The sequence below is a fragment of the Bos taurus genome, chromosome 2, assembly GCF_002263795.3.
Source record: "Bos taurus isolate L1 Dominette 01449 registration number 42190680 breed Hereford chromosome 2, ARS-UCD2.0, whole genome shotgun sequence".
NCBI lineage: Eukaryota > Metazoa > Chordata > Mammalia > Artiodactyla > Bovidae > Bos > Bos taurus.
Window position 1 is genome coordinate 67,805,439 of NC_037329.1, and position 10,258 is coordinate 67,815,696.

A 10,258-nucleotide genomic window follows, 5' to 3' on the forward strand; every position below is an offset into this window, starting at 1 on the left:
TGGGGTCACACAGAGTCGGACACGACTGAAGTGACTTAGCAGCAGCAGCAGCAGCAAGCATGGTCAAGGGCCTTTAGTTATTTCTCAAGGTCTATAGATAGAATTCTTAGCCATATTCTGTGAACTGTCTAGTAGATACTAAAACCCCAAGTGAAGAAGTTAACTACATGATGACCACACTGTACCCATGACATGTTCTTCAGTACCTCAGTTGTGTCTGACTCTTTGCAACCCCATGGACTGCAGCATTGCCAGGCTTCCCTGTCCTTCACCATCTCCCAGAACTTGCTCAAACTCACATCCATTGAGTCAAGGATGCCATCTAACCATCTCGTCCTCTGTCGTCCCCTTCTCCTCTTGCCTTCAATCTTTACCAGCAGCAGGGGCTTTTCTAATGTGTCAGCTGTTCGCATCAGGAGGCCAAAGTATTGGAGCTTCAGCTTCAGCATCAGGCCTTCCAATGGAGGGCCTTCAGCATCCTTCCTTCCTTCCAAAGGAAATCAAAATTGATTTCCTTTAGGGTTGACTGGTTTGGTCTCCTTGCAGTCAAAAGGACTCTCAAAAGGTCTTCTCCAAACCACAGTTCAACAGCATCAGTTTTTCAGCCCTCAGCATTCTTTATGGTCCAACTTTCACATCCATACATGACTACTGGAAAAACCATAGCTTTGACTATATCAGCAAAGTAGTCTCTACTTTTTAATATGCTGTCTAGGTTTGTCATTGCTTTTCTTCCAAGGAGCAAGGGATGTGAGCTGTCACAATTCTGAGAACTGTCCTCAAAAAAATTGAAGCAAAAGGACTCTGGAACTGGAAATTAACCACACCTAAAACAATCAAAATGATGCTGGTCACACCACCGATGACCAATCTGAAGATGATTAGCAGAGCTAATGTGCTGTTTCTGCATGTAGCTGCCTCTCCCCCTACCCCCCGCCACCACTTCTGTCTATGAAAGCTCTTGCCCCATTTGTTGCCAGTGGCAGAGGGAAGTTGACCTTTGGACATATGTCCACCCTTTGCCCCCACTGCATCCCAGTTGCCAGCACCTGAAATAAAGGAAACTTTTCTTCCCACCAACCTGGCCTGTTTATTGGCTTTTGAGCACAAGCAGCCGGATCCCACATACTCTTTTGTTAAAAATACGATTATACCAACAGGAACACTGCCAGCTGGGACTAAAATGTATGATTAAAATAGAACAGAATGGTGGAAGGATTTCTGGTTATTGAGACTCTACAGGATAAGACAACAGAGCTATTTGGCTGAGAACATGTGTTATATTTCAAGAAAAAAGAAGAATGACTCCAAAGACGATTCAGAGATCAAAAGGACTGCCACTTTGAACACAGGCTCAGGAGGCAAGGCTGTTTCCTCCTCAGATTCAGCAGGTGGGGTCACCCTGCACAATGATGTAGGTGCGGCCAGCCTAAATAGTTGAGTATGGGGGCCACTGCTGGGGCCATGGGGGTGATGTTGCCCATTAGACCTGGAAGGAAGAGCATCTAGCAAAGAGGATTAATCTTGATCATTAAGACATCATATGATAGAATTGGAGGCAAGAAAAGCAAAATGGTGGACTAGGAGTTTCCAAAATTTCTGTCACCCCTACCCCCGATCCTAAACAACAAAAACTACCACTAACACCCACAGACAAATGGGGATCCCCTGGTAGTTCAATGGCTAAGACTCTATGCTCCAAATACAGGGGCCCAGGTTCAATCCCTGGTCAGGAAACTAGATCTCATATGCTAAAACTAAGAGTTTGCATGTCGCAACTAAGACCAAGCACTGCCAGGTAAAAAACAAAAACAAATACAAACCAATGAAAATACTTCTGGAAAAACTTCAAATACAATGAAGAAGGAGCATAAACCCTGATGCACACAAAGAAAAGATGGCCACACAGAAAATTTTTTTACCTGCTTCATAGCATTCTCCAGAAGGTCCCTTGGAGGAGGAAATGGCAACCCTTCCCTCTACTCTTGCCCGGAAAAATCCCATGAACAGAAGAGCCTGGTGGGCTACAGTCCATGGAGTCTCAGAGTGTACCACATGACTGAGGAAATGAGCCTGCTCAACCAGTCCCTCAACAGAGCATCTCAGTGCCAGGGGTATCCTCTCAGAGGAATTTTGCCACACAGGGAAAAAGAAGTCTACAGAATACAAATATTTCCTCGTTAATGCTGTGGACCTCTCTGAGCCTTTGTACTGATGACCCCTGCAGTCTTTGCTGAAACTGAACACAGCTGTCAGAGCCTAGAGCCCCAACCCCTGTATCCCCTCCTCAGGGATGATGTGGATGCTGTGCTGAGCTCTGCCTCATGGACGCAAGTCACTGCTGTACTCTGTTCTGTGGGGTCAAGCAGCAGGCATCTTATCATCCCTGGAACAAAAGCTGCTGCCCCTACTCCCTATCCCAACCAGTCCAGGCTTAGACCTGCCATGCCCAGGGCTGCACTCCTTCTGTGCCTCATAAGGGGGCCCAGACACCACTGCAATCCATTAGTCTTCCCTGCTCGAATGATCCCAGTGAGACCCAGAATCCCCAACCTTGGCTCCTCCGTGGGCTCTGAGGCATCCTGCAATGCCTCACCTGCAAGGCATCACCACCAAAGCCAGTGTGCCTGTGCTAGCAGCTCAGATCCCCGTGGGAGTTGCACAGGGCCCTAAGTAACTCTTCTCTTCAGACAAGAGAGACTAAAATGGCTACCTCAATCCTATCAATTATGGAATTTCAACTACAGAATGCTTTGTGAGTCTTATAAAAGTCTTTTTCACCCAGAACTTCTCTTATAATGATGCTAAAGAAATTAAGTCATGCAAAATCACATCCTAGTTCTTTCATTCTGTCTTAGGAACTTCTGAGCACAAACTGTAAGTGAAAACAAGCCTATAAAAATACACACCTTTCCTCTCAAAGGGCTTCCGTGAATTCGCTCATTTGGTAAAGAATCTGCCTGTAATGCAGGAGACCCCGGTTTGATTCCTAGTCTGGTAAGACCCACTGGAGAAGAAATAGGCTACCCACCCCAATATTGTTGGGCCTCCCCTGTGGCTCAGATGGTAAAGAATTTGCCTGCAATGCAGGAGACCTGGGTTCGATTCCTGGGTTGGAAAGATCCCCTGGACAAGGGAAAGAGTACCCACTCCAGTATTCTGGCCTGGAGAATTCCGTGGACTGTATAGTCTTTGGGATCACAAAAAGTCATACACAACTGAGGGATTTTTACTTTCACTTTCACTTTCCTCTGAAAAGAAACCTTTTCAGATTTGTCCATGCAGCATCCTCTATTGCTACATAAATTGATAAAACACATTTTGCTTATACCACAGGTGCTTTAATTTGAAAAGAGAAATTTTAGTTTAAAAGGAGTTTTCAGTTTAGTCAACAGTTTTACTACTCCCCCGCCCCCAACCAATGCCTTTATATATGATTTTAACATTATTAGTCCATTCTGCATTTTATGGTTTTATTGTTACTTTCAAATGTTTTAGTTTGATGCATAATCTGTTTATAAATTGTGTTTGCATGACATGGTTTACAGTATCTGTTTTTTGCACTGCTGTTTATATGTATTATAGTATAATCTATTCTATAAATATTTGATGGATGTTTCAAAGTAAATTTGTAAGTAAATTTGTACTATCTTTCAAAAAGATCAATTTATATTTGCTTATCATCCATTCATGGGGCTTCCCTGGTGGCTCAGTGGTAAAAGAATCTGCCTGCAGTGGAGACACGGAGATGTGTTTCAGTGAGAAGTTCGCTCTCTCAGTCGGGAAGATCCCCTGCAGAAGGAAATTGGCAACCCACTTCAATATTCTTGCCTGGAAAAATCCCATGGACAAAGGACCCTGGTGGGCTAGAGTCTATGGGGTTGCAAAAGAGTAGAGACCACTTAGGGACTAAATCACACCAATCTGTCTTAAAGAATTATGGTAAAATCTTTAAACTAACCAATCTGATCACATGGACCACAGCCTTGTCTAACTCGATGAAACTAGCCATGCCATGTAGGGCCACCCAAGAGTTCTGACAAAATGTGGCTCACTGGAGAGGAAATGGCAAACCACTTCAATATTCTTGCCTTGAGAACCCATGAACAGTATGAAAAGGCAAAAATACAGCACACTGAAAGATGAAATCCCCAGGTCAGTAGGTGCCCAATATATTACTGGATATCAGTGGAGAAATAACTCCAAAAAGATTGAAGAGACAGAGCCAAAGCAAAAACAACACCCAGCTGTGGATGTGACTGGTGATGGAAGCAGAGTCTGATGCTGTAAAGAGCAATATTGCATAGGAACCTGGAATGTTAGGTCCATGAATCAAGGCAAATTGGAGGTGGTCATGGCAAGAATGAACATTAACGTTTTAGGAATCAGTGAACTAAAATGGACTGGAATGGGTGAATTTAACTCAGATGACCATTACTACTGTGGGCAAGAATCCCTCAGAAGAAATGGAGTAGCCATCATAGTCAACAAAAGAGTCTGAAATGTAGTATTTGGATGCAATCTCAAAAATGACAGAATAATCTCAGTTTGTTTCCAAGGCAAGCCACTCAATATCACAGTAATCCAAGTCTATGCCCCGACCAGTAATGCTGAAGAAGCTGAAGTTGAATAGTTCTTTGAAGACCTCCAAGATCTTCTAGAACTAATACCCAAAAAAGATGTCCTTTTCATTATAGGGGACTGGAATGCAAGGGTAGGCAGTCAAGAAACACCTGGAGTAACAGGCAAATTTGGCCTTGGAGTACAGAATGAAGCAGGGCAAAGGCTAATTAGAGTTTTGCCAAGAGAACGCACTGGTCATAGCCAATACCCTCTTCCAACAACACAAGAGAAGACTTTACACATAAATATCACCAGATGGTCAATACTGAAATCAGATTGATTATATTCTTTGCAGCCAAAGGTGGAAAAGTTCTATAGAGTCAGCAAAAACAAAACCAGGAGCTGACTGGTCTTGTTGACCAGGCTCAAATCATGAACCGTTTTTGCCAAATTCAGACTTTAACTGAAGAAAGTAGGGAAAATCACTAGCGATTCAAGTATGATGTAAATCAAATCCCTTATGATTATACAGTGGAAGTGAGAAACAGATTCAAGGGATGAGATCTGATAGAGTGACTGATGAACTATGGACGAAGGTTTGTGACATTGTATAGGAGACAGGGATCAAGACCATCCCCAAGAAAAAGAAATGGAAAAAAGCAAAATGGCTGCCTGAGGAGGCCTTACAAATAGCTGTGAAAAGAAGAGAAGCAAAGAGCAAAGGAGTAAAGGAAGGATATACCCATTTGAATGCAGAGTTACAAAGAATAGCAAGGAGATAAAAGAAAGCCTTTCTCAGTGATCAGTGCAAAGAAATAGAGGAAAACAATAGAATGGGAAAGACTAGAGATCTCTTCAAGAAAACCAGAGATACCAAAGGAACATTTCATGCAAAGATGTGCTCAATAAAGGACAGAAATGGTATGGACCTAACAGAAGCAGAAGATATTAAGAAGAGGTGGCATAATACACAGAATTACTATACAAAAAAGGTTTTCATGGTCCAGATAATCACTATGGTATGATCACTCACCTAGAGCCAGACAATCTGGAATGCGAAGCCAAGTGGGCCTTAGGAAGCATTACTATGAACAAAGCTAGTGGAGGTGATGGAATTCCAGTTGAGCTAAATGTGCACTCAATATGCCAGAAAATTTGGAAAACTCAGCAGTGGCCACAGGACAGGAAAAGGTGAGTTTTCATTCCAATCCCAAAGAAAGGTAATGACAAAAAAATGCTCAAACTACCATACAATTGCCCTCATCTCACACACTAGTAAAGTCGTGTTCAAAATTCTCCAAGCCAGTCTTCAACAGTACTTGAACCTTGAACTTCCAGATGCTCAATCTGGAGTTAGAAAAGGCAGAGGAACCAAAGATCAAATGGCCAATATATGTTGGATTATCAAAAAACTAAGAGTTCCAGAAAAACATTTATTTCTGCTCTATTGACTATGCCAAAGCTTTTGACTGTGTGTATCACAATAAACTACAGAAAATTCTTAAAGAGATGTGAATACCAGACCACCTGAACTGCCTCTTGAGAAACCTGTATTCAGGTCAGGAAGCACCAGTTAGAACTGGACATGGAACAACAGACTGGTTCCAAATAGGGAAAGGAGTATGTCAAGGCTATATATTGTCACCCTGAGCATTTAATTTATATGCAGAGTACATCATGAGAAACACTAGGCTGGATGAAGCACAAGCTGGAATCAAGATTGCTCGGAGAAATATCAATAACCTTAGATTCTGATGCTGGGAGGGATTGGGGGCAGAAGGAGAAGGGGACAACAGAGGATGAGATGGCTAGATGGTATCACCAACTCAATGGACATGAATTTGAGTAAACTCCAGGATTTGATGATGGACATGGATGCCTGGCGTGCTGCAATTCATGGGGTCGCAAAGAGTCGGACATGACTGAGTGACTGAACTGAACTGATGCAGATGACACCACCCTTATGGCAGAAAGTGAAGAAGAACTAAAGGGGCTCTTGATGAAAGAGAAAGAGGAAAGTGAAAAAGTTGGCTTAAAGCTCAACATTCAGAAAACAAAAATCATGGCATCTGGTCCCATCACTTTATGACAAATAGATGGGGAAACAGTGGAATCAATGATGGACTTTATCTTTTGAGGGGCTCCAAAATCACTGCAGATGGTGACTGCAGCCATGAAATTAACAGAGGCTTGCTCCTTGGAAGAAAAGTTATGACCAACCTGGACAGGATATTAAAAAGCAGAGACATTACTTTGTCAACAAACTTCCGTCTAGTCAAGACTACGGTTTTTCCAGTAGTCATGTGTGTATGTGATGGTTGGACAATAAGGACAGCTGAGCGCAGAAAAATTGATGCTTTTGAACTGTGGTGTTGGAGAAGACTCTTGAGAGTCCCTTGGACTGCAAGGAGATCCAACCAGTCCACCCTAAAGGAAATCATCCCTGAATATTCATTGGAAGGACTGATTTTGAAGCTGAAACTCCAATACTTTGGCCACCTGATGTGAGGACTGACTCATTGGCAAAGACCCTGATTCTGGGAAAGATTGAATGAGGGAGGAGAATGGGAAGACAGAGCATAAGATGGTTTGATGGTGTCACCGACTCAATGGACATGAGTTTGAGTAAACTCCAGGAGTTGGTGATGGACAGGGAGGCCTGGCATGCTGCAGTCCATGGGGTCACAAAGAGTAAGATATGACTGAGTGACTGAACTGAACTGAACTGAAAATCTTTAAAACATTGTGTTATAATAATTTCTTTTTGACAGAGCCAAGAATGGGAGAAGAGCAGGCTGTCTAAGCAGCACCTCCCTGTCCTCCTCGCCTCTCTTCTTACCTCGCTCTCGCCGCCTGCTCGCCCTGCCACTTTGCTTGGCGCCGGGAACACCTTCCACCATGGCCACCTCAGCGAGCTCCCACTTGAACAAAGGCATCAAGCAGGTGTACATGGCCCTACCTTAGGGCGATAAAGTCCAAGCTATGTACATCTGGATCGACGGTACTGGAGAAGGACTGAGCTGCAAGACCCAAACCTTGGATTCTGAACCCAGTGTATAGAAGAGTTGCCCGAGTGGAATTTTGATGGCTCTAGTACTTTCCAGTCTGACGGCTCCAACAGTGACATGTATCTTGTCCCCGCTGCCATGTTTCGGGACCCTTTCCGCAAGGACCCCAACAAGCTGGTGTTCTGTGAAGTCTTCAAGTACAACTGAAAGCCTGCAGAGACAAATTTAAGGCACACCTGTAAACGGATAATGAACATGGTGAGCAACCAGCGCCCCTGGTTTGGAATGGAGCAGGAATATACCCTCATGGGCACTGATGGGCACCCCTTTGGTTGGCCTTCCAATGGCTTTCCTGGGCCCCAAGGTCCCTACTACTGTGGTGTGGGAGTGGACAAGGCCTACGGCAGGGATATTGTGGAGGCTCACTACCGGGCCTGCTTGTATGCCGGCATCAAGATCGGGAGGCAGGAATGCCGAGGTCATGCCTGCACAGTGGGAATTCCAGATAGGACCCTGTGAAGGAATCGACATGGGCGATCATCTCTGGGTGGCCCGTTTCATCTTGCATCGTGTGTGTGAAAACTTCGGAGTGATCGCCACCTTTGATCCTAAGCCCATTCCTGGAAACTGGAATGGTGCTGGCTGCCACACCAACTTTAGCACCAAGGCCATGCGAGAGGAGAATGGTCTGAAGTACACTGAGGAGGCCATTGAGAAACTAAGCAAGTGGCACCAGTACCACATCTGAGCCTACGATCCCAAGGGGGGCCTGGACAACGCCCGGCGCCTAACTGGATTCCACGAAACCTCCAACATCAAGGACTTCTCTGCCCGCGTGGCCAACCATGGTGCTAGCATCCGCAACCCCCGGACTGTTGACCAGGAGAAGAAGGGCTACTTTGAAGACCGTCGCCCATCTGCCAACTGTGACCCCTTCACCGTGACCGAAGCCCTCATCCGCACATGTCTTCTGAACGAAACCGGTGACGAGCCCTTCCAGTACAAGAACTAAGTGGACTAGACTTGCAGCCCTCGAAACCCCTCTTAATTCTACATCTTACTCCCACTCTCGCCCCTCTCAATGTTATAATAGCTATAACTCAAAGGGTGGAATATCAAGGTCTTTTTTTTTTTTTTTTTTTTAATTCCTCACACCCAGTTAATATCTCTTGCTTTCTTTGGTCAGGATTGAAGGGGTCAAGTTCTTAATCACTTCATAACCACCTACCTACCCCTGCCCTTTTCTTTTTCCTATCACTGAAGCATTCTAGTGCATTAGTTGGGAGGGGGGCAGGGGAACATAACCACTGTTTCCATTTAATCAGGTGTGTTTGTCCAATAGGCATAGCTCTCCGGACAGAGAGCCCAGTCGTTGTGAAGGGAATGGGGAGGACTTTTTCTGAGTGGTTACTGAGTCGGGGACAGGGGTGCTGGATTCTATGGTTAGGTTAGGATTTCCCTTCTTGGTGGGAAGTTCCATTACTTACAAGGTTGTAACCAACTTTCTATCAAAAGTGAAAATTAGGGGGGAAGGAAGCGGGGGAAGTCAGGTAGGAAAATGCCCTAGATCTCCTGGTGTGGTGCTTCCCTTGCCTGGGGCTCAATGCCCTAACAGGCTCTGCACAAATGGATGGATGGTCCTACCTTAAAAGAAAAAGTTCTCATTGTGTGGTCTTCCATTTATAACACAAAGCAGAGTAGTATTTTTATATTTAAATGTAAAAACAAAAAAATTATATATATGGGTGTGCAGATAAATGTGTGTTTTCTCTTTAGGGAGAAAAAGCCATTCTGGTTATGGGGAACCCAAATTTGAGACTAAGTAGTCTGGTTAGAAATAAGGATCTCCTTTTGAGTGGGCGTGGGGATGGGAGAGGCTGTGCTGGAAGAGTTGGCTGTTTGGGGCTGATATTCCCTCACTACCACTTCAGGGCTTCTCTCTGCCCTGCTTGCCCTTCTGGGGGGCAGATGTTGGTTGGTTAACAGGTGGAAGCCCATGATAGCAGTAGCCATCACCTAAGCCCCAGTTTTAAAAGACACACATGTACTTGTACACACAGGGGTTTGGAAATATGAGTTGGCTGGTCAACTTGAGCATGTTACTGACAAGGGGGTATTGGGGTTATTTTCCGGTGGGACTAGCATGTCACTAAAGCAGGCCTTTTGATAATATTAAAAAAAAAGGTGTTTTTTTTTTTTTTTTTTTTTAAAGCAAAACAGAATTTTAGATTTTAATCATATTTGTTAGGGTTTCTAAGTCTTTGTTTTACAGAATTGCTTCTTTGCTTCAGCTGTCTCCTCCCCATTTCTGCTCTGGAGGAGATAGGACAAGTCTGGAGTCCAAACAGTTGTAATTTTGTATCTTGGTGTCCGTTCTCTGAGTGTGAAATATTCCCTTCCTTTGTTAAGATTCCTGAAGAGTTACTATTTTTTTTTCTTTTATAATAAAAACAAACCCCACCTTTGTCCTTAAAAAAAAAATTTCTTTTTATGAGTTTTCAGAATTTTTTGTGAAGGTTTGTAAAGTAAACATCAGAGGAACAGGAATCTGTTTCATCCAGACTGATGGTTTCCATTGAATTTGATTTTGCTCTCATTCTGCTTTCTTTTATTGTGTTTAGGTAAAATGTCTCTGCATGGCCACTATTTTCAACATTACAGGCATATCTCACATGGTGCAGGTTCAG

General features: G+C 43.9%; 1 pseudogene; it reads left to right on the forward strand.

The window, feature by feature from the left end:
• GLULP (glutamate-ammonia ligase pseudogene) lies at positions 7,333-10,031 on the forward strand (annotated as a pseudogene).